The sequence below is a fragment of the Stegodyphus dumicola genome, chromosome X1 (genome assembly GCF_044657685.1).
Source record: "Stegodyphus dumicola isolate Sdum_Otavi_A_Nest chromosome X1, ASM4465768v1".
Taxonomy (NCBI): Eukaryota; Metazoa; Arthropoda; class Arachnida; order Araneae; family Eresidae; genus Stegodyphus; species Stegodyphus dumicola.
Window position 1 is genome coordinate 11951107 of NC_140780.1, and position 25006 is coordinate 11976112.

Genomic DNA, 25006 nt, shown 5'->3' on the forward strand with positions numbered 1-25006 from the left:
TTTTAAAAGAATCCATGCATAATTAAAGTAGAAATTTGTGAAACTGACCGTATGTAAATATTATTATGTGCAAAATTATACTTAGTCTCTAGTAGATAGTTTTCAACTTAATTCTGTGATACAAATAAGTAACATTTTGTGTACTATACTTTTTTTTTGTTTTTCAAAATAATTTAGTCAATTCACGTATAAGCAAAAGCCCTATACTGTACATACTCCGGTTCAACGACAAAATATGCAGACGATAATAAAACACCATCGTAGACGAAAAAAAAATTTTTCCCCTAAAAATTTGTGACAAATGTAAACTTTACGAGTTTACACAGATTGCGGGTAAAATCGGCAGACAAGCAATGAAACACTGAATTGAAGTTCCCGTTTGAAGCAACAGATGGTGCCCTTTACTTTGAAATGCATCGAAATAATACATCGTCCAATTTAAGATTCCGTCTTTTCATGTAAAGGAAAAAAACATTTCGTAAAATATATACATAAATAAAACCTGAACAGGACACTGTAGTCACTTTAAAAGCCCACGGGTGAACTGTAGGATATAGTGTAAAGGGAAAGGAGAATTTATTAACAAAGAAGACTGATGTGTACACCACATGACTTCCTTGTACGGAATATTAAATTATACGCATTTTTTCCTGCATTTCATTTAAACTTGTTTCCTCGAATTTCATTAGAGTAAGTTTTTCATTCAATTATTCTTCAAAATACTAATCGAGTTCAACTAATTACCCAAGAAAGGGTGTTTTTTTAACGTTTTGTCTGTTACCTTTGTTTATGAAATAGCATATTCTTCGCACTTAAACCATAAAATTAAATTCAACAGCAATATCACAAAATATTTAAAAGAGCACATCTTAAAATTTCCGATATACAGCCTCGCACGCTGGAGATAAAATTTTTTTATTCCATACAGTGTTACCATTGCTCGCTTTGAAATTGATGAGATTGTTAAAAATTTCATAAAAAAAATTACAGAATTTGAAACAGATAATAAAGCAAATCTAAAATTTAAGTCGGACCTCCGAGTGCCCATCTTCGGTTGGAGGACTGTTATTCAAAATTGGATTGTCTGTGGGTATCGTTGTTTTTTAACATGCCAGAAACATTCATGCAGATTCTTCATTATTTAGTTTTTTTATATATAACGTATAGAGATAATATTTGGTGGCAACTGTTTGAAATGTAAATCAACACATAAATTGAAACGACGAAAAATGCCGTTTTGAGACTTATAGCTCTTTGGGTCTAACCCCCTTTGGCCTAAAATCATAAAATAGGTATTTCCACAGCATTTCAATTAGAACTGTTCGTAACTTTTCTGGAAATTATTTAACCGAATGACCGAAGCCATATTTCTTTAATTTGCTAATCTGAGAATATAATTAATATTACATCGCACATATTTATTACTTCTTCATTATTCTTATTCTCAAAATAACTTTGCAATAAAAATTCCTGTGAGACATAAATTGTATTTAACTTTAATACATTTTTGGTGCCATAAACCTCTGATCTGAAATCTATAACAGTACGATTATAGCACGTAATAACGATAACCGAAGCAAATATGACCAAAGAAGACATTTTTGTTTGCATTTCGAAGCCACAGCATATTCAACGAAGTATATTGAGTAAAGTAACCTTAAACTATAGCAGAGTTATTAACAAATATTTATCGATGTTAAGTTTCATCGAAATATCGATTATCCTCGAAACAATATTTGTCATGTAAGTGAATGACTGCTTGGCAGATATTGAAAAATCGATTAATCCGTTTTGGTCGAGTTTGAATTATTGCTGTCTCGTCAAATGAAAGAAAATTATTATCGATACGTAATTATTTCATTAAAATGCTGTTTAATAATAACATTGGTAAATATTTCTCTCGTCAGAAATTCGTATAAATATTTATGCATAATTATTTTATTCAATGTAAATATTTGTATGCCTTTGTTTTAAATTTATGTATTGTGAATCTGTGTAGTTTATCTTTCATTGTTTTCGAAATTTTGAATTTTGATTGAATTTATACTCTATGTAAATTTGTTGTTGAATAATGCTCACTTTCAACAACATGGCATGGTTTCATGTGCTTGAGCTAACCTATACTCAACTCAAGCCCATGAAGTACCTCGTGGCAAGGAGCGTAAGATACACCTGTCGTTTGTCAACACCTTACAACGCTGATGGAACGGAACACTTTCCGTCCTAATAGGCGCCTATCGGAATTAAGTACCGCCCCGCCTTTGATCAATCCACAATGTTGCGACCCCACAGAACAAAGGCAGACAAGGCAGTACCAGTACGGTCCTTGCCGAGCCTTACACTGTCCCGAGAGCCCTCAGGCCGTCTGTGAAGTCTGTTATTATGCCCCCCCCCCCCGTGGTTGAAACTGCCTAGGTACAGATCCTAACCGCTACTTCCCAGGCGTTCGCCTGAGTTAACCCCCGGGGGGTCAGCACCTTACAGGTGACAATGCGATTTAGCTCAGTTACGCCCCCCGTTTTGATGGAGAGCGCTCCGAGGGGGGGACGGGTCTGAAGGTCTCCCACATCTCTTCCCCTACAGCCAACATCTCGAAAAGACTTTCGACTCACCGCATATTTAGAGTGCCCTCATGCTGCACGGACACTATACATTTAAAAATAGCTATGCCTTCTCCTGAGTTCGAACCCGTGTCCTTCGATACGACAGTCAGCGACGCTAACCATTATACCGGTTGCGCGGCGTGTAAATTTCTTACACCTCCTTTTAGTTAATGAAATGTTTGGCAGGTTGCATTGTTAGTTTACTAATGCGCACGATCTTCCTTGCTCGGTTGTTTGGATGTAAAAAATACATGACGGTTATCTGGTTAAGGGAACAGAGCCTTCGTGGAGAACTTCAAAGGAATTTAGGTTATATGACGGTTTCAAAGCAGACGAGAGAGGGTTAGATTAGGTTATTTAAATATGGCAATGAACACCAGAGTTTCCTGCCTGAAGTTCAAGTTCTTCTGGTTCCTAAATAAATAAATAAATAAATAAATAAATAAACAAATAAATCTAATGACTCTACACTGTTTTTATGGCTTTCTTACACTTATCTTATTCTGTGAAATAACATAAAATTTCGTATAACATTGTATGCATGAACAATAAATTTGTGGCTCATATAGATAATATATGTACAATGTTTCTTCGGTTAGAGTAGATTGAAGGGTGCCGCTTTTATTAGCCCGAAATTGTTGTTTCATTTATCGCCGAGTTGTTGTTTCATTTATCGCCGAGTTGTTGCTTCATTTAAGGTAGCCTGAGTAGTTGAATGTTATAGAAACCCTATTATGACGTAATTGGTTGCGTGATTGCGGAAGATTTTGAATTATGGGAAAAAATTTGTAAGGGCTTGTGGTGTGTGTTGGTTAGGAGTACGTTGCTTGTTTTGTGGTTTAGACGCTAGAGTGGTTGAATGTGGTAAGATTAATTTGAAGTTTTTGTACAATTTGGAAGGAAAGGGGAAAAGAGTTTTAATTGACTGGTGTGTAAATGAGGGTTTACTTGTATATAATTAGTGTCCTGTTTGTAGGAAGGAAATACGTACGGTTGAACGTCGAAGGATACCGGCAATACGGAGGATAATTTTGACTCTTATTTTTGTGAATTTATGTGGCGTCGCCAGTATACAGATTCTAGTTTAGATAATGTTAAGAAGTTTTGGAAGATTAAGGAATTTTGTTTGACTGAAGAAAGGGAAATTTCTAAGTAAAGTAAGTTTATATTTCCTTTGTGTAGAGCTAAGATGAATTTCCTTTTTTATATCATTTGATTGTTTCATTTAAAATGTAGTTTATTGAGATTATATATTTTTTGTTGGCTGCTCCTGTGACCTTTTAAGTAAAAATAGATCGGTGTACATGAACAAAGTCAAGGGAGTGCGCAGGGCCAAGTTTGTGCAATTCTCTGTTTTTTCAAGTGAAAATAGGTCGATGTGTACATGGATATCGAGTTTTTGCAATTCTTTGACTTGTTCTTTGGGCCAAAAATCGCCGCTACACAAAGCTAAAATAACAAGTCAAAGAATTGCAAAAACTCGGTGTCCGTGTACCGCCAAAAATCGCCAATTTTCGCCAAGGGGCACCCGTAAACATATTTTTACCTGCTTCTTCCCTAAAAATTCGGAAAATAACAAACACATGGAAAGCTTAGGTAGCAGTAATGATAGTGCATTAAATAGTGTCGTGTAATATTCAGTAGTACGAAGTAAAGAAAGAACGCGAGGAATTTAATTAAAATATACACTAAAAACACAAATAAATAATTATTAATTAATAACAATCAGTTTTTAGTCAGTAGGGCAAAAAGTCCCTACCGGTGCAAATCCCGTGAATTCTCGAACTAAACGAACTCAGTAACCCTATTAACCTTCAAATTATAAAAAAGAAACTCAGAATATTAAAATCAGAATATATAAACGGATGAGAAATCCCTCTAAAAACTAGGTATTACAAAAATATTTCAGAAACTGACATGAAAAAGGGGTTAATCTTTCGAATATGGTAACAGGTAGTTTGGCGACATTTTGGTAAGGCTGTAAAGGTTGCTAGCTAGGACTTCAGCAGTATACATGGATAAAGTCAAGAGTGTGCGCAATGCCATTTTTTGTGCAATTCTGGGATGTTTTTTTAAGTGAAAATAGGTCGACGTGTACATGGATACCGTGTATGTGCAATTCTTAAAAACGCGGCAAGCAGTTTGCGATTCTGCACTTTCTCCCAATTTCGCACCTAATCTTCGTTTATGATTAAGCACTTTTGTTCCATAAAAGTTCTAGCATATGCGTAATTCGGCTAGCAGATTGTTGGAAAAAAATGTTGAGTAAAAAAAAAAAAAAAAAAAAAAAAGAAAACTAGCAAGTTGCTGTAGCAGGGATAGTCGCGAAATTTTCGCCAAAAAGTCGCCAAGTTACCATAATCCAAAGATTAACCAAAAAGGCAATCATGCACGCTTTCGAAAATACACATAGGCAATATTTCTAAAACGCATCAATTCTGAAAAAATGCGTGCAAACATTAAAATTTTGTTATAAAGCAGTGTGAAAGCCTATAGTGTGTACAAAAAAGCACAAAATTTTATCATATTTTAAATAAAGATGCTTTCATGCAAGCAATTTAGATTTTGCAGTATCAAAATTACAAATATGTATATTTCCGCTAATTTCACATATAAGTATCGAAAATAGTTATAAATAAGCGTGAAAACATACGATAATCATAAAGAAACAAGAATTTAACAGAATACATACAAATAATCCTAAAAAGCATAAGAGTTTATCGAATTTTTGCCAAAAAGCCTGTCATGGACGCAAAAGAAGTTCCGCAAAATCAAAATTTTAGATATGCATATTTTAACTAATTTCACATAGAATTGTCAAAGTAGATTATAAAAAGATGTGAAAGTACTCAAAGATATGCGAGAGTGCGAAATTATAATATAAATGATCATGTTAAATTCTTCGCGCACGAAATCGTAAAGTTTGACGTGGCAAACTAAAATCCCATAATAATCGACGAAAGTTAAATATGAATGCTAAAATCAATAGTTTTAAGCACCTTACTGAGGTTTCGTAAACAAAAACAATCAGAGTTAAAAGTTTGTACCTACATACCTGCGTAGTTAGGCTTAACAGGTCCGATGTAGGACAAATCACACAAAAATCTTATTGCACAAATAAACTTCTTCACAAAACATATTCAAAACACAATATCACACATAAAATAAAACTAAACCACTTCTTTACCACAAAAATGATACACCTTTCAGAGCTACAAAATCCACAAGCAATATGGTGCCGGTCATGCGCAGACGACATACAAAGTTAAAGGGATGGAAACCGAGATTTTTGCTGGAGAATCTGCTATTCCGTGCAGTAATTATTTAATCTGACTCTGTTGAGACCCAGCAGTGGCCGAGCGGTAAAGTCGCTGGACACTGGTAGTTCGGTTCGCGGTTTGAATCTCGCGAACGGGCTGGCTGCATTAGCGTTTTTGTTGTTTTCCCCCGTACGCAAAATGTACACACGCCAGTTTCCCTTAGACAAAGGCATTCATTCCATTAGGTGGGTAGCGCTGCAGTGCATTGCCATAATCAAATAAACCAAACCGGATAGTTGACAGATACAGGAAAATTTTTTAGCCCAATTTTTGCAACCATGGAAGACGCGAAGAGCAGTCCTTCACTTCCGTGGAAAGAACTGAAAAACTGAAGAAATTTTTGAAAGTCTGAGAAGAGAATCCTGTTCGCACATTTGAATACACTTTTACGGGATGCAAGATTGGATACTTTTACCGTGCCATAAAAAGACAGAGAGAGGCACCGAAAACGGTCTTTAAGGGCGAGTTAAAAAGTGTATTTTCCGCTGGGATTCAGTTAAATATGGATTGTGTAAAGAAACTGCACTGTAATATTAATGAAAACTGACGAAATAAAAAAAATACCTAAATTCTTAAAACTTTGGAGATACCCTACTTACAAGATATGACAATAAATTTCTATGAAAATGTTCATGAACAAAAGACTCAAAGAAGTTATATTTCTTAAAAGTTATTTTTTCTGACGCTGGCCTGGTTTCTTTTGCCTGATGTTTATCTTAATTTGATCACACTTTGAAGCTAACTTTACCTGATCTAATAACAGGATGAAGAAGTAACTAATTTAAAAAAATTCAGTGCTAGTTTTTATGCAACAGACATAAATAAATCTGAACACGCAGTTATGAAAATATTTGATTTGTTTTAATTATTTCAAGGTAAACTCTGTCTAAAGGATGGAAAGCTTCATGAAGGGCTTTCTGCAGGAACTGTCTCGTATGCGCCTTATATTTGGGAAGAACCACGAAAATCGCATGCAGTCAGCCCGTTCGCCGGGGTTTGAACCCCGGGCGAACTACTAGTGCTCAGAATCTTTACGATATTAGAAGGAAAATGAAGTATGTTACACAAGGTGATGAAGTTTGACTGAAATTACATTTTACTGAAACTGTCCAGTCTACAAAACATCGGCAACAAAAATGAATCATTATGAATTTTTCCCGTGTTTTTATATGAATGAATAATACGTAGCATAATACATAAATAAGTACAATAAGAAATATCAAAGGTTTTGGATTTTAATTGAAGCCCAAAAGGGTTTGTTATCGTGTTTTACGTTTCCGATGAGCTCGCAGTCTACCAGTCTGCTCTTTCACCTGCTGAACCTCATTTTTTTTTTCTTTTTAGTCCAAAGAGGCTTTGTCCTTGAAGGACTATTGTTTACGTTTTGCGATTTTACGTTGAATCACTATAAATGTCCATTTCACTTTTCAAACTGTTGCCACCAAATGTTAGAGTCCTGCATTATATTGGAAGAAATTAAATAATGAAAAATCTGCATAAATGTATGTATATTTCCCGCATTGTGATAAAACAACGGTACCTGGATCCATCGAATTTTGAATGACGTAATCCTCATACGAATATGGGCATGTGAAGACCAAATTTGAAATTTGGAATTTGTTTTATTATCGATTTCATATTTTGTAAAAATTTAACGAATTTTTGATTAACAAACTCAAGGATTTCAAAGCGAGCAATGGCAACACTCTAAGGGCGGGAGAAAAAAATCTTTTTATCTCCAGCGCGCGGAACTGTGTATCGGAAATTCTAAAGATAGGCTCATTTAAAAATTATTTTGCGACATTGCTATTGAACTGAATTTCATGGTTTAAGTGCAAAGAACATGATATTTATCAAATAAAGATAACATACAAAACGTTAAAAAAACGCCCCTTTGGACGTAATTTAAAATCTGAAACCTTTCAGATTTTTCTTTTTTAGCGCAGAAGGGCTAAAAGTCTCGAAATGGCATTTTGAGTCGAATCACTAAAAACGTTGAATCACTTTTCAAATTGATAACACAAAATATTATCGGTTTAAAGGTTTCGAATTCCAAAGATCACTCGTGAAAGCCAATCAGCTATATCCCGGAGCATCTGCTAATTTTATAGCAGTTCTTACATTCTGAGTTATCCTAATCTTTGTTCACAAAATACCAACTGATATAGTGGTCGCTGACTGCCGAAGTATTTGGGTTCGAATCCCGGTGAAGGCATGGATGTTTGTAAACGTACAGTGTCCGTTCGGCATGGGGTAACTTTAGATATGTGACGAGCCGTAAGCCCTCTAAACGAGAGGTTAGTGGTAGAGGAAGAGGTGTGGGAGATCCGCCCCCCCCCGGGGTGCTCTCCATCAAAATGCGGAGCTGAGCTAAATCGTACTCTCAGCTGTCAGGTGCTCAAGTATGTTATTGAAGACAAGCTTATCTTGCCCTCCTTACCTCTAGAAATTTCGTGGGCTTGGGGTGACTATAAGTCAGACAAGTGAATATTAGTCAACAACACAAGCAATCAACAAAAAATCTCTCTGAACACCTTAAAATTTTTTCAATGCAGTGTGCTGTCATGTTGCCATTATTTTCTAGCTAAATCTTCCCACTCCCATCTTTTTGAGTTGTCTCTAAAAGCAATTTTACTTTTAAAATTTTATTAAAAATCAGAACAATTTCAAACACAAAGGGAAAATTAAATAAGAGGTTTTTTTTAATTTAGATATGTTTAGAATGTCGTATAGACAGCCAGCTACATATATTTTTCTTCCGTACAGTGTTACTATTTCTCGCTTTGGAACTGTTGAGTTTCTTAATCAAAAGTTCGTTAAAGTTTTAACCCTTTGCGGCAGTGTGTCTGGTTTGGACACATCTAAAAATTCCCTTCTGTACGCACAGAAAAATTGAATGAAAAAGGATTTATAGGTTATTCTGAACCTTCTTTATTTATAGTAGATGACAGCTCATTTGGGGTGTATAAAAGGAATTGTTTGAAAAGAAATTTCTATTTTATTTTTATGGCTGTATGCTAACCTCCTTATTCTATACTAGTTTTAAATTTTTACCTTGAAATCTTGCCTAAAATCAAACGGCGAACCCTAGATGTGCCCAGAACGGGCTCACCGATAATCTAGGACAACTGAGAGCGTGTATTCTTTGTTTCTCCGCATCTCATCGATCAGTTCATTGACAACAATGCTCGTTTCAGCACTCTTTTCGAAGCTCTATTCAATCAGTGTGCCACTTTGGGCACACCCACAGCATTAAAACGATAAGTGCTATCTTCACAAAATTTTACTTGTGTACTCCTTTAGACCTAATTAGACTGCCTACCTTTTTTTTTTAAATCAAAACTCCGACTTTAAAAGGTAGCGTGCCGGAAATGATTGACAAAATATTAAATAGACAATAAATCAAATTACAGATTCGGGCTTTCAGGTGCTCATAATCGGTAGAGGACTACGTTATTCAGAACTTGATTTCTTTAGTAATAGTTGTATTTTCACAATGCGAGAAGCGCACGGTGACAGCAGTTTGTAGCTTGATGAAATTCTTTCAGTAATTTTTTCGTGATTGTTTTAGTGATTTTAGGGGTATTTTTTCATTTACACACACATACGCCTTTCCAGAGCATTTGGACTAATGTCTCTTTGGGTTGAAATCATTTAAAAACAGCATATCTTTAGAAGTTCCCAGTCTCGGCCGCTAGCGATATTTTTTCCCCGTACAGTGTTACCAATCACTCGTTTGGAATCCTTGAATTTGTTAATCAACAATTCGTTAAAGTTATACAGTGTGTGAAATAAACAATAAAACACATACCAGATTCGGGCTTTCAGGAGCTCATATTCGGATTGAGGACTACGTTATTCAAAATTTGATGGATTTAGGTACCGTTGTTTTTTCACAATGCGAGAAACACACAGTGGCAGCAATTTGAGAAGCGATAAAACGATTTTAGTAATTTTTTCGTGATTTTAGGTGATGATTTTTCTTGATTTTGTTTTTTTGTGATTCTTAGGCGTAGTTTTCATTTACACAGACATACACCTTTCGAGATCATTTGGACTAATGTCTCTTTTTGTTACAAGCATTTAAAAACAGCACATCTCTGGAATTTCCGATAGGCAGTCTTCCCCGCCAGAGATATTTTTTTCGTGCAGAGTTACCACCGCTCGCTTTGGAACCGTTGAGTTTGTTAATAAAAAATTTACAAAATATTAAATAGACAATAAATCGAATTCTCGTTTCAGGGTTTTAGGTATTCATGTTCAAGTGAAGGACCACGTTATTCAAAATTTGATGGTTTTAGGTACGTTGTTATTTCTGAATGCGAGAAACACATTTGAAAAAAAAAATTTGAAAAGATACAAAACGCTTTTAGTGATGTTTTTCGTGGTTTTACGTCAGGATTTTAGTGATTTTTAGGCAATTTTTTTTTCATTTTTTCCATTTACACACACAGAGATTTAGGTACCGTTGTTATTTCCGAATGCGAGAAACACATTTGAAAAAACAATTTGAAAAGATGCAAAACGCTTTTAGTGATTTTTTTTCGTGGTTTTACGTCAGGATTTTAGTGATTTTTAGGCAATTTTTTTTTTCATTTTTTCCATTTCCAGACAGACACGCAGACATCTGTCTGCGTGTCTGTCTGTGTGTGTCTGTCTGTCTGTGTGTGTGTGTGTCTGTCTGTGTGTCTGTCTGTCTGTGTGTCTGTCTGTCTGTCTGTGTGTCTGTCTGTCTGTCTGTGTGTCTGTCTGTCTGTCTGTGTGTCTGTCTGTCTGCCTGTCTGTCTGTCTGTCTGTGTGTCTGTCTGTCTGTGTGTCTGTCTGTCTGTGTGTCTGTCTGTCTGTGTGTCTGTCTGTGTGTCTGTCTGTCTGCCTGTCTGTGTGTCTGTCTGTCTGTCTGTGTGTCTGTGTGTCTGTCTGTCTGTCTGTGTGTCTGTCTGTGTGTCTGTCTGTCTGTCTGTGTGTCTGTCTGTCTGTGTGTCTGTGTGTGTGTCTGTCTGTCTGTCTGTGTGTCTGTGTGTGTGTCTGCGTGTCTGTCTGTCTGTGTGTCTGTCTGCGTGTCTGTCTGTCTGTCTGTCTGTCTGTCTGCCTGCGTGCCTGCGTGTCTGTCTGCGTGCCTGCGTGTCTGTCTGCGTGTCTGTCTGTCTGTCTGCGTGTCTGTCTGTCTGTCTGCGTGTCTGTCTGTCTGTCTGCGTGTCTGTCTGTCTGCGTGTCTGTCTGTCTGTCTGCGTGTCTGTCTGCGTGTCTGTCTGCGTGTCTGTCTGCGTGTCTGCGTGTCTGCCTGCCTGCCTGCCTGTTTCTCGCACTCAGAAAAATCAACGGTTCCTAGAGCCATCCAGTTTTGAATAACGTACTCCTCCACCGGAATATGGACACCTGGAAGCCCGACTTTTGAAATTCCGAATTTGTTTTATTATCTGTGTCATACTTTGTAAAACTCTAAGACATTTTTGTTTACAAAACTCAACGATTTCAAAGCGAGAAGAGACATCCCTGTGCAGAATAAAATATTTTAATTTCCACCTCGTAAGAGGAAAGTCTAAAAATTTTAGAACATTATAAAAATATTTTTAGCCAAAGGGCGTTAGCCAAAATGCTTTTGGAAACGACTGTCATATGTGCTTGGCATAAAAGTACCCGCACCCACACGAAAATAAGCTTTAAATCTGGAAAATGGGATCTTTGCAAGGGTACAGACACCTCTATGCAGGACATCGATGGAGAAGTCAGATTTTCTTTTGCGTTTCAAATTAATTATTTAGGCAGGGAATGAAACAAATTTACGACAGCTTCCAGTATTTCGGGACTACAAATAACTGCATTACTGCTTGTACAGACATTAGGTATTTTTTGGAAGCAGGCAAGATGAAAATTTAGCAACCGCCTTCGCCGGGAATCGAACCACGGACCTCTGGAATACCGGCCCAGCGTGCAGAACCATTACACCACGAAGGCACACTAGGAAGGCGGGAGAAATACCTCATATATTCCCCCTTTTAAAGGGCGACTGGGGTTTTTAGGGGACCCAATAGCCAAATCCTGGGTGAGGAGAATCATCATCCAACACCCTTTTAGTTCGGGCGCCACTGTAGAGACATTAGGTTAACTGGAAAAGCCGGAGAGACGAAAAATGAGCAAATGCCTTCGCCGTGAATCGAACCGCAGACCTCTGGATACCCGCCCAGCGAGCAGAACAACTACACCACGAAGGCACTCTACGAAGGGGGGAGAAATACCTTATATGCTTATAAAGGTAATGAGTTCTTATTTTCATCAAAATGACAAGCTACTATGCAGATGAGGATGGACCTTTATATACTGAAATAAGTTTATGTTTAAACTGTACAAATTTGTATATTTAATGTATTTTCCCGCCTCCTTAGGTCAACAACTCCTGCGAGTTGCAGGAACTTTAAGATAATTCAGAGATTTCATAAAAATGCATACATCTTTATGTCAAGTCAATGATTTCATAAAGTGCAAGTATATCCTATTTATTTTTAAAATAAAATTTGCCCACTGAAACTTCTTTTCTGAAAATGAAATATAGTTTCATTTTCAGAAATAAAGTGTTTTTATTTAGAGCTCCGGTTAGAATGATCAAGAGTTATTGACATTGGATAGTATTTCGTCGCTCTGGTATACACTGAAGTGACAAAAGTTATGGGATACCTCCTAATATTTTGTCGGTCCTCCTTTTGCCCCACGAAGTGCAGCAACTCGACGTGGCATGGACTCAACAAGTCGTTGGAAGTCCCCTGCAGGAATACTGAGCTATGTTGCCTTTATAGACTTCCATAATTGTAAAAGTGTTGACGGTGCAGGGTTTTGGGCACGAACTGACCTCTCGATGATGTCCCATAAATGTTCGATGGGATTCATGTCGGGCGATCAAGATGGCTAGATCATTCGCTGGAATTGTCCAGAATGTTCTAACCAATCGCGAACAATTGTGGCCCGGTGACATGACGCATTGTCATCCATAAAAATCCCATCGTTGTTTGAGTACGTGAAGTCCATGAATGGCTGTAAGTGATCTCCAAGTAGCTGAAGGTATCCATTTCCAGTCAATGATCGGTTCAGTTGCACCAGAGGACCAAGTCCATGCTATGTAAAAACAGCCCAGACCATTATGGAACCACCACCAGCTTGAACAGTGCCTTGTTCACAACTTGGGTCCATGGCTTCGTGGGGTCTGCGCCACACTCGAACCATACCATTCAGCTCTTACCATCTGGAATCGTGACTCATCTGACCAAACCACGGTTTTCCATTCGTTTAGGGACCAACCGATATGCTCACGAGCCCACGAGAGTCGCTGCAGGCGATGTCGTACTGTCAGTAAAGGCATTTGAGTCGGTCTTCTGCTGACATATCCCTAGGAAGACAAATTTCGCCGCACTGTCCTATCGGACACGTCCCTTGTACGTCCCACATTGATTTCTGCGGTTATTTGACGCAGTGTTGCTTGTCTGTGAAACATTGACAATTCTACGCAGACGTCTCGGTCGTTAAGTGCAGGTGGTCGGTCACTGCGGTGTCCATTGTGGGATGTTATGCCTGAAATTAGATACTCTCGGCACACTCTTGACACTGTGGATCTCAGAATGTTGAATTCCCTAACGATATCCGAAATGGAATGACCCATGCGTCTAGCTCCAACTACCATTCCGCGTTCAAAGTCTGTTAATTCTCGTCATGCGGCCATGATCACGTCATAGCCTCTTCACATGAATAACTTGAACACAAATGAAAGCCCTGCCAAAGCACTTCGCATTTATACATTTTCTAAGCGATACTACTGCCATCTGTATATTTGCATATTGCTATCCCATGACTTTTGTCACTTCAGTGTATTTCAGTGAAATTTAATCCAATAAAACCCAAAGAATTATTTCAGTTTAATGAATTCATTAATTTTACTTTCAGATACTTTACTTTTCCTCCACACGATGAGATTTCGAGAGAAAGAAGATGCCGGGCAAATTATCCATAAAACAGATTGTCGGTCAAACACTTGAACAAAAAGTATGCAAAAATTAAATATCAATTAAGCTTTCAACAATTACAAATTAAAACCTGTATAATTATAATGTAAAAGTAAAAATATTTGCTCTATGGACAGAAAGCAATTAATAATCTCAGCTGCGTTAGCGTTGGATTTAGCCTCTGAATGTCCATTTTCACCCTTTTTGCTTCCTTGTACGAAGTAAAAAGGAAGTATTGTAATCGCGAAAATTTGCAGGCATCATATTTCAACGAAAATATCCATTTTGACCGCTATCGAATGCAATTTAACGATGTTTTTGCTCGACATCTGCAAGTAAGGACAGAATAAATGACTCTTTCTCCCCCCAAAAAATTATAAACTGATTTAAAATGAATTCTGAAGATAATTTTTCGTGGCGTCTGTACGTACGTATTTCGAATAACTCAAAAACGTTGAAATTTTGTATATAGTGCTGCTATATAACATGTAGATGTGCACCTCGTATTTTGGCCGCACCAAACGTATATAAATATATGTCCACTCTGTTATATCCACTCTGTTAACCGGCTCAGTAATCTCAATTTCTTTACTCTTTGTAAGTTTGTAAGTTGTGCATTTTTTGCTTTAAAAATGATTGAATTATGTTGTTCTTATCTTCCGGTTAAGGTTTTTATGCCTTTAGTAAATCCGCGTGCAATATTTGTGGAATTATAAACAATTTAAAAGTTGTTTAAGTGCGGCTAAGTCTAATGAATTTGGCGATGGCAGACATGTTTGTTTACATTTTAAACTTGGCAAAATAGCGGATTTGTTGCCAATCTAAACAAACTAAGCTTCGCAACATCAAAGATAACGCCTTCTTATATTATTGCGAATTAAATCATGTTTAATCCATTGTGGAATTTATTCGAGAAATTAAGGATTTACTTCGTTATTTTTAATATAGAGATTTTGAGTTTTTATGTGTTTTACTTTGTCGGGAAGGGAGAACTGAATTATTTAAATGAGAAATACTGAATCGTCTGTAAAAAAACTGTTCCTTTTTTGTTTTGTTTGCTTAATTTCTTTTATACTACATCGTTTTAGATTCATTATAGTATTTGAATAAAACATGAGGAAACAATTAGATAATTCTTCAAATGATATAAATTTATATGCATTCTGATTTATAATATGAACGAAATATAACGCTTTTAAGTGAAGCTAGCCCCAGAGTGTCGCTGTAGTAAACAGAAGTAAATTTAATTCAATCCAATATGTTTAAATGCAAATTATACGCAAGAAAAATTGCGTATAATTTAATATTAAGTGCAAGTAAGTGATGTGGTGTACACATCAGATTTTTTAATATGTATATATATATATTTCTCTCTATATATATTATATATAGAAGTAATTTATACATATATTTCTTTTTCAGTTGGGGTACAAACTGGGGTGATAATGGATACATCAAAATGGTCAGCAACAAAAACAATCAATATAAAATTGCAGCAAAGACCAGTTTCCCAAGAATGTGATTGTCGTCTGAATAAGAATAATTTGAAAATAAATTTTATCTACATTAGCCTTCCTGAAATCTTTATAAGAAACTCCCATTTACCATGAAAAATAAAATATCTACTATACCTTCAAAGTTTTATATACTTTTATTTTAAAGTGGATCAACTTTGTGCAGAGGCAATTTCTTAGGTTTATTAAAGATTTTTTATCAGCAGAAAATGAGTTTCGATAGGTGGCTATTGCCTAAGCTACATAAAAGAATGTGCTGTCAATTTAATGAATTTGTGAATATTTGTATAAGACATCGTTTCTTTTTAATAGTTTTGTGAATGAACTCAACCTTGTACTCAACATTGCTGCCAGGGAAAAAAAAAAAAAAAAAAAAAATACGCATAAAAGGAAAATAAATTGCTCTTAATGACTTTCTATGGGACATATTGACATAATCAAATATTGTTCCAATAGAAATTTTAATTTAGAAAAAATATAAATGCTTACATACAAAAGTTTACAAATCTTTTAACGAAACTTTGAAAGTGAAAATAAGCAATTCAATTTATGTTGAACACTAGATGGCAGCACGAGGAAGTGGTATCATTTTGGTAATGGGTTGCAGTTTTCAAAATATTTGCTTCAGTTTCTTTTTTTTTTTTTTTTTTTTTTTCTTTTGAAGAAAGAAAATTACGTATATATTTTCAAGCTGCACTTCTGTAAAAGATTTAAATCTATAAATAAAAGTTATTAAGAAATAAAAATTTTCTTCCGAACAAATGGAATATTTGGAAATTTAATTTTTGTGCTGCAATCTTGTGCTGGAATTTAGTTCTACAACAACGTCCGTACCTCATTTTTATACGTACAATACTCGCAATTCGTCAATATCGTCTTATGAACGTACAATATCATCTTATGAAAATCCGCTGCAAACAGAGTTTAACAGAAGGCGATTTGTGTATTGCAAATCGGGATAGCTGTTTTAAAATAAAATAACTAACAAGTAATTTATGATTTTCATTATTATTCATTCTAATATTCATTTTAAAAGTGATTATAAAAATATTTTTTATAATTACGTTCTCGATGAAATTTTACTTCTTCCAATCAACCGTTTCGATGTTTGTAAGAGGCGGTTAAGGAAGAAACCAAAAGGTTTTGTTTGCGTTATTTGAATTTTCAAACGCATATACTACTGTTTTGAACAGCAGCTATTGTTTCAATAGTTTTCCTTAGAATTTGCAGTGCTTTTCTAGATTTGATGGATGGTAGGATGTCATCACTTTTGCTGTCAATTTCTGCAGTTCTTTAAACACTTCCATAATTTGTTTTTATACAGGTTGTCTCAATATCGTTGCGAATTGACACACGTTCTAAAAATGAAAGCTCATAACCTTTTTGACTGATATTTGAAACTTTAGCTAGAGCCTGCAATTTATGCTTTAGCTAGAGTCTGTTATATGTACGGCTCTTTAAGGCGCATGCTGACTGCATGGGCGTTTTCGTGGTTTTCCCCATGTGTGACGCGTATACGAGCCAGTTTCCCTTAGAAAGTCTTCCACGAAGGCATCTCTTCCCTTAGGCAGATAGCCCTAGTGTGCTTCGCCATAATTAAACCAATAAACCAAACCTCGGACCGAACTACCAGCGTTCGGCGACTTTACCGATCGACCGCTGGTGAGTCATTGGGCATTCGATTAACGCATTAATGTTTGGTTCTGCGCATGCGCGGCGCCTTTGCTGTCTGTGGTTCTGTGAGCTCATTATTTCCTGGTAAATACATAGTGTATCTGAAATGTTGCGTTGTATTCTACATTAAAATGTGATCTGAAGTTGTTTCAGAGCTGTATTGTGCATTTTTAACGCTTGTTTAGAGCGCTACAAGTATCTTCAAGCCGGTAGGTACTTAAGCCTAACCGGATCGGATTGTTTACGTTTGCTACATGTTGATTTGAAGTTACCTAGATTAAAAGCTGTGCATGTTGGTTCAACTCCGAAGCGATTCGGTATGTATTCGCTTCTGCTTCGTTATTTTATATAATAAATTGATTTACATAAACTTTATAGGAATTTGTGAACAATTTTGTTTCGTTGTATGTGATAGTGAGAAATTGCACATTACTCAGTATTTTGAAGTGATATTGATTAATCCGCATGTAAATTTTATTGACAAAGCTTTTTTGGATATTTTTTTTTTTTTTTTTTTTGTTTATTTATGTGCGTTATTTGGAGGAAAACATGATAATTGCTTATATCTGAGATGTATGCATGAGTACGATTGAATACTGAAATTATTACCGTGCATTTAAAGAACGAATAGTTATTTGTGTTTTAACAGTGCTTAAACTTATTTTCACCCCTATGTCACCACGCTGTTATTACCTTACTATATTGTTTTGAAATTGAGAAACAGACATACATCTGAAAATTGGGTTTCATAGTAAATAGACTTAGGTAAAATCCTAGTATACGGTGCAGCCTTTACGCGATTTTGAAAATTATCGCCAACACCAAAAATGATCCAAAGAACGTCTATATACTATACACTATGTGTGTAAATACATAGTAAAAGTTTACAATTGGGTGCCCCTTGTTTTTTGGAGATTCGTTTTTGACGGCAAGATCGGCGTCAGGAAGACACAATTTCAAGATGGCCGCTACACAAAACCAAAATAAAAAGTCAAAGAATTGCATAAACTGTGTGTCCATGTACACATCGATCTGTTTTCACTTAAAAAAAAACATCCCAGAATTGCACAAACTAGGCATTGCGCACTGCTTAAATTTGTCCGTGTACACATCAATCTATTTTTATTTTAAAAAAATCAGGATGCTAAAGCAAAGTTACACTATAATGGTAACCAGAAATACGATTTCATCGCCAAAATTTTACAGAAAATTGTCGCTAATCGAAGGGGCACCCAATTCTACACTAGAACCAAATACATAATATATACTATATATAACTATATATATTTTTGAATGACTCGTTTACTACTCATCGTTTATGTCCCGTTTTTACTGCTCATCATAAAGTCTCCAAAAGCAGCCAAATCCCGTGTGCACCGGATACTAGGATTAAACCTAGACTTATTATGAGTGGATTCTCTGTATTAGGATTGTAATGGAGTATTTTCATATCTTTTGCACAGATTTAAATATTGAATATTACTTATATATGTTACGGTGAAACACCGAAATCTGGAGAATGTCGACTTTCACCGGTGAATGTCAACATTCACATAGTCTTTTGGTGTAAGTCCGAAATATTTTCCAAATACTCTTATTTCTGACTTAACACCGGTCAATGTCGACATTCACCATGTACTAATGGTGAATGTTGAACATATAACAATATTATATTTTCTTCTCCGTAATTTAGTCGCAAGTAAACGCACTTGAGACTTGAAATAAGAACTTAAGAACATGAGACCCTAAAACACACAATACATTCAAAATGAGAAAGGAAAATAATAGAAGTTAAAAACTTACTTAATTATACAGTACGTTCTAAATGAGAAAATAAAATAACACTAATAAAAAACTTACTAAATTATGTGATTCAAATCTTATTTATTGCAACAACTTAAACTATTATGGCACTTTATGAACTCTCTTTTCGACTTTCACCAGAGCATATCTGTGATTGTCGACATACACCGGTGAGGGTCCGAATATACAAGAATGTAGTGAAATATTCGGTCTTTCACCGACGTATTTGGTGAATGTTGATATTCTCCGGTGAAAGTCGGCATTCTCCAATTTCGGTCTTTCATGGTAACATATATACTGCATTAAAATTGTGAGGCAGAGCTGGATATTGTGAGCAGAGCATAGACTTTCTACGAGTATTTTCAGTGTATTTACAGTATACTCTGGAGTATTTTCACACAATTACAATTTGCACAGAAACACTAAAGCAGGCGCGCCAACTCGCCAATGAAAGAAGCAAAGCAAAACATATATGTTACTCTACTATACAGGGTGTTTCATAGATCATGGGGCAAACTTGGAGGGGTGGTGTAGTGTACTGGAGGTGTCTTCAAATGACCCGTTTTCACACAGATACTGATGCAACCTCTCGAATATTGTGTGCTTCGGCACACGCCTGTTCGGAAACCGTTCCTGGTACAACCGTAGCGCTGCTCTGCCGTTCGCATCAGCAGCACCATACATGAGATGCATGTCACCTTTTTCTCTGTGCGTAAACACACCCATCACGCTTGACATCAGAGTTGCAGATGATCCTCTGATCAGATCAGATCGTTTCTTGGAATTCGCAGCATATAGTCAATCTCTGACTTTGACTGCGTCGTTTGGAATTTTTTGCCCTAAGGCGATGGTAATAAAAAAATTAAAGCGAAATCGCCGCGCCGTTTTAGGCGAAGCTCAACAAATACTCTTATACGGTATGTGTAATTGAGAAATTTTGACATAATAATTTTCTTCGGATGCGGGGAATTAGACGGCATGCTGTCCGAGCTGGGATTTATCTTCATGGTGACGTGGAGCAAGATTCGTCGAGGCCAGTCACGTGAGTGGTCACCCACCCAAGTACTGATCCCGAGAGGAACCGCTTGAAAAGGAAATTTGCGTGTAGCAAAGTTTTGGTAAAAATTGGCCTTTCTGCAGGTGAAATCAATTTAATTTTCTGTTTCGGCAACTTGCATGAGGTATTGAAATATTTGAAATCCAATTTTTAACTTTTCTGTAGTATTTTTCGCACTTCTTAGTTTTATAATAGATGACATTAATAGCTCCGATGATTCCGGCATCCTGAGAAGTAGACTGCAGGTTTTGAAAAGCTGCGTTTAGGTATTCTTCGGTATTTCTATTCTGTAAGGTATTACTATAGCTGGATTTCTTAGTAGTATACGTAACGTTGGGTTGTGTTAAGTTCAGAAGTGGGAAAAGAAGCAAAGAAGCACTTTGCGTTGATTTTGTATATAAACACATTTTCCTCTCGTGTCGTTTTTTTTTTTTTTTTTTTTTTTTTTTTTTTTTTTTTCGTTCCTGCCTTAACCCGTCACTTTATCACTTTAGACCCTACATTCCTATACAAAAAATGCATGTACGCTCCCCCACTCCTTCAAGTTTGTCCCATGATCTATGAAACACCCTGTATTCTCTCTATTGGGACGAAACATGCAACATTTCTAAAACATAACTGTCGCGTGTAACGAGTGTGGATAAAAAGGATACATTTATAAATATAAGATAAGTATATAGCTGCTCTTCGTATTTAAAGGATATATATTAAATAAATATATAGGTTTGCAGTTCCTAGCTTTCATTTTATCCCTCCCCAGATTTTGCAAACGTTCCCCTTGGGGATTTTTATACATTTTAAGGACTTTGGGGGATTTTTATTGGGATATATTTTAGGGATTTTTATGGGGAGGGAACAAAAGCACTTTTATGAGCAATTTTAAGGATAAAGGCATTTTTTAGGGACTTTGGAGGAAAGCATTCCTTATAGGAATATCTACAGCGGTGGAAAGACCCTCCCTTCGCTCCCATGACTACAGATTTCTAGGGTAGCTTGAAAATGGTTGACCAAATCTCAGAAGACGCGCGCTATAAACGGGATTCTCTATCTAGCGTTTAGCTTAGAAAAAGCGTAGTGTGTGTGTGGGGGGGTATTTCTTAGGTACCGTTAACGACGCTTATTTTCGAATTATTGATTCATTCGGAAGACCTTAATTTCAGATGTAAATTTTTACTTTTTCTGTATAATTTAAGCCCTATGATTTCTTATATACTCTGAATTTTACCTTGAATCTTCTGTTCATAATACCACATTTACTCTCCGTAATCTTAATTAGATGGTTAATTTTTATTTTTAATTTCTGCAAAGTTTTGTTGTTTCACGTTTTAGGAAGCGTTACGGAAGAAAATTTCAAATGTAATCACCGCAGCAAAAATAAATAAATAAATAAATAAATAAATAAAATAAAATAAAAAATAAATAAATAAATAAATAAAAATAAAATAAAATAAAATAAAATGAAATAAAATAAAAAATAAGATAACAAGCTAAAATCGGTAACTCCACGAAGTCGGTTATTAGAATGTGGTAACCATTCCTCGTAAGTTCCCTTTGGTTCCTTTCACTGCTTCTTGTTCGCGATATTTTATGTTCGAGTATCGTTTGTCTTTGTACGTGTAATTTACTCTACATTTACTTATGTATCATTAATTTTTCCGAGGCTAAAACACGAAGAATTAATTATAATCCTTGTCTTAATTCGAACTTCTGATCACTTTCACCTCGAAAACACGCACGGGGAAATGCGATAATTTGAAAACATGGATTTTAGTATTTAACTTTCATTCATACTTTTCAAAAACTAAGCAAGCTCAGTTACCAATTTGATCATTCAGAATAATCGGTTTGTTTGGGAATGCATTTGTATGCGAACAAATGTTGAAAATTAATACAAAATATCTGAAGAGGGCGCCATAATACTTCCTTGTTTGAAGTTTTAAATTATGCACATTTTTTGCTGTACTGCATTTAACATTTAAGCATGCACACTTTTTATAAATTTTTGCATTTGCGCGTCATTTTCTTGAGAATTATCTCTGATAGATTTAAAAATCGGTGTAAATCTTATTAGTATTCACCAGAGCAATTTTTTAAAAGTATTCCATTAATAAATCTTAAATGCGTCTATTAGTTTCTGCTAATCTTAAATGTGTAACTATCAATTTCATTTACAAAACTGTGTTGAAGAAATTGCTAACCTTATTGCAAGAGTCGAGCTTCAAGACATAATCAATAGTATTTGCCTACATAGAGTTGCAATAATTTAGGTAATTAGCGATTTCATTAAAAATCTAACGCCCTTGTTTCAGAACGTTAACAAAATTCACATCATACATTTGCAAAAAGCAAATTAGATATATTAGACTTTAAATAAAATAAAATTTCTTGATCTGCTCCTAAAATATTATTTTCCTTATAATAAATAACGACAGGCAGTTTTAGGATGCATTCTAATTTCTAAATATCGAAGTACTAAAAACTCATTGAAAAACACTTGTAAAGATTGCAGTGCAACATAATTGATTTCGTTATTTAATTCCATAGATTTTCTTAAGATTCGTCATCATTAACGTAATCTTTTAGAGAAAAAAATATTAGTTATTATACATTCTTTAAGACTCATTTACTGTGGTACTTTTGTATTGTTCCAAAATGTATGTTCATTTAAAGTATTAACGATAAAGAATGCATTATTAATTTAAATTAAATTTATTATTTAATTAGATATTCTGCTTTGTGTTCATAAAGAGCTAGGCAAAAGCAAGCATGAATGTAATCTTATCACAATTTTTTTTTGAAAAAAATTTTTATTATTTTTTTTTGGTTCGAATTACGTTACTCAAATGTTTCAACTCAAAAATAATTTTTAACAATTAATTATTAGCCTAACAATTATTTATTAATTAATTATTAGAATTTCCAACAATTCTGTTACTTCTACTTCCTTGTACAAAGCAAAGGAGGTATTGTAATCACAAAAAATACCGGGTATCCACGAAAACTATCGGATACCATATTTCAATGAAAATATCGATTTTGACCATTATTCAATGCATATTTTCATGTTATCGAATGCATGTTAAACATGTTTTCGCGTGAGTTCTGTACGTAAGGAAGCTTAAAATAAAGGACTGCTTAAAATAAAGGACTCTTTTTCCCAAAATGAATTTGATTTAAAATGGATTTAGAAGAACGCTTTCGTGGCGTCTTTATGTATGTATGTATGTCTCTTGCATAGCTCAAAAACGAGTAGCCTCAGAACACTTAAATTTTGTGTATAGGACTGCTGTAAAATTTGTTGTGCACCTCCTCTTTGTGGTAGCAATCGACCGCAACAAAATTATATATATACATCCACTCTGTTCCCGGTGCAATAAGCTCAGTTTTTTATTCTTATATGTTTGTAAATTGTGCATTTTTTGCTTTAAAAATGATTTAATTATGTTGTTCTCATATTCCGGTTAAGGTTTTTAGTTAATCTGAATGCAATAGTTGTAGAATTGTCAAAAATTCAAGTTATTTACATTGCTGCTAAACCTATATTTTTATCATAGCAGCCATATTTGTTTACATTTCAAGCTTAGCAGAATAGTGAATTAAGTCTTTCTGCACCTTCAATGTCTTTTTGCCGAGTAGGACCAAAAGAATAATTTTAGTTTAGTACACCGAAAAATCTGCCTTCGTGTATGCTCGCCAAATTTCTTGTTTTTGCGTAGACACTGTAATTGCAATTGTAAAAATTGTGTTTGTTTTAACTGTATTTATTGCTTTACGTTTTTCTATGCCTCTAAATTTTTAATGAAGATATTTTGAGTTTTCATGTGTTTTTACCTTGCCCCGAAGTGAGATCTGAAATAACTGAATGTGGAATCCACATCTAATGAAATTCGAGGAAATAAGTTTAAATGAAATGCAGGAAAAAATGCCTATAATTTAATATTCCGTACAAAGAAGTTGTGATGTATACATCAGATTTTTTACGATAAAATATACCGTCATTTGCCGCGTAGTTTCACCTAGCTTTATAGTGCCCGGTTCGAAAAATTTTAAAAGTATTCGCGTAATTTTGCCATTCTTCTATCTGTTTAGAAACAAGCTCCCCTAAATTTTAAAATGAATCCTTTAACATAGTGATTGTTTTCGCCTTGGAAATAAAGAAAAATCCTTGATATTACCTGCAAAGTTGACGCTGAGCACTTCCCTTCTTACTGTTAACCTTTATATCAGCCTAATGCAAAATCCTAATACGATCCATTGCTACGAAGAAAACACGAAATGACATTTCGTCTACAATTTCACTGAATGAGTTGCACATTCGCCTTCTCAATGCACTCCAGTTTCTCTTTAAGAGGGAGGGGGTTATCAAGAATTTTCTTCCCTCTTGAGTTTTTGTGTTCTTAGTGTTTTTGTTCTCTAATGTAAAATGTAGTTCCAACAGCTCCAGGGAGGACATCATGGAACCTTTTCCGTCGAAGGTAGTAGCCCAATTATTATCCATCACCTCTTAGTTCGGACGTCACTGTTAGAGTCAATAGCTTTTTTGCTGTTCTGAAATTTAAAATGTAGTTCCATCTGCTCCAGGGAGGACATCACGGAACCCTTTCTGTCGAAGGTAGTAAGCCAATTTTTATCCACCACCATTTGGTTCGGGTGCCACTGTTAGAGTCAATATCTTTATGCTGTTCTGAAATGTAGAATATAGTTCCAACTGCTCCAGGGATGACATAACGGAACATTTTCCATCTAAGGCAGTAGCCCAATTATTATCCACCACATTTGAGTTAGTTCGCCACTTTTAAATTAATAGGGCTTTTGCTGTTCTGAAATGTAGAATATAGTTCCAACTGCTCCAGGGATGACATAACGGAACATTTTCCATCTAAGGCAGTAGCCCAATTATTATCCACCACATTTGAGTTAGTTCGCCACTTTGAAATTAATAGGGCTTTTGCTGTTCTGAAATGCAAAATGTCGTTCCAATTGCTTAATGGAGGATATCACTAAAACCTTTTCCGTCGAAAGTAGTAGACAAAATGTTATCCACCAC

General features: G+C 35.4%; 1 long non-coding RNA gene across 4 annotated transcripts in view; it reads left to right on the forward strand.

The window, feature by feature from the left end:
- LOC118193819 (uncharacterized) overlaps positions 1-16155 on the forward strand; it is a 110139-nt gene extending 93984 nt beyond the window's left edge. The window contains exons 1-3 of one of the 4 annotated variants that reach the window (XR_004758996.2): positions 3421-3760; positions 13853-13951; positions 15334-16152. This is a non-coding gene — a long non-coding RNA (uncharacterized LOC118193819). Of the gene's footprint in view, positions 1-3420; positions 3761-13852; positions 13952-15333 lie in introns of those variants that run through there. The other 3 variants (XR_015038490.1, XR_015038492.1, XR_015038491.1) reach the window with 3 other exon arrangements.
- Positions 16156-25006: the final 8851 nt, after the last annotated feature.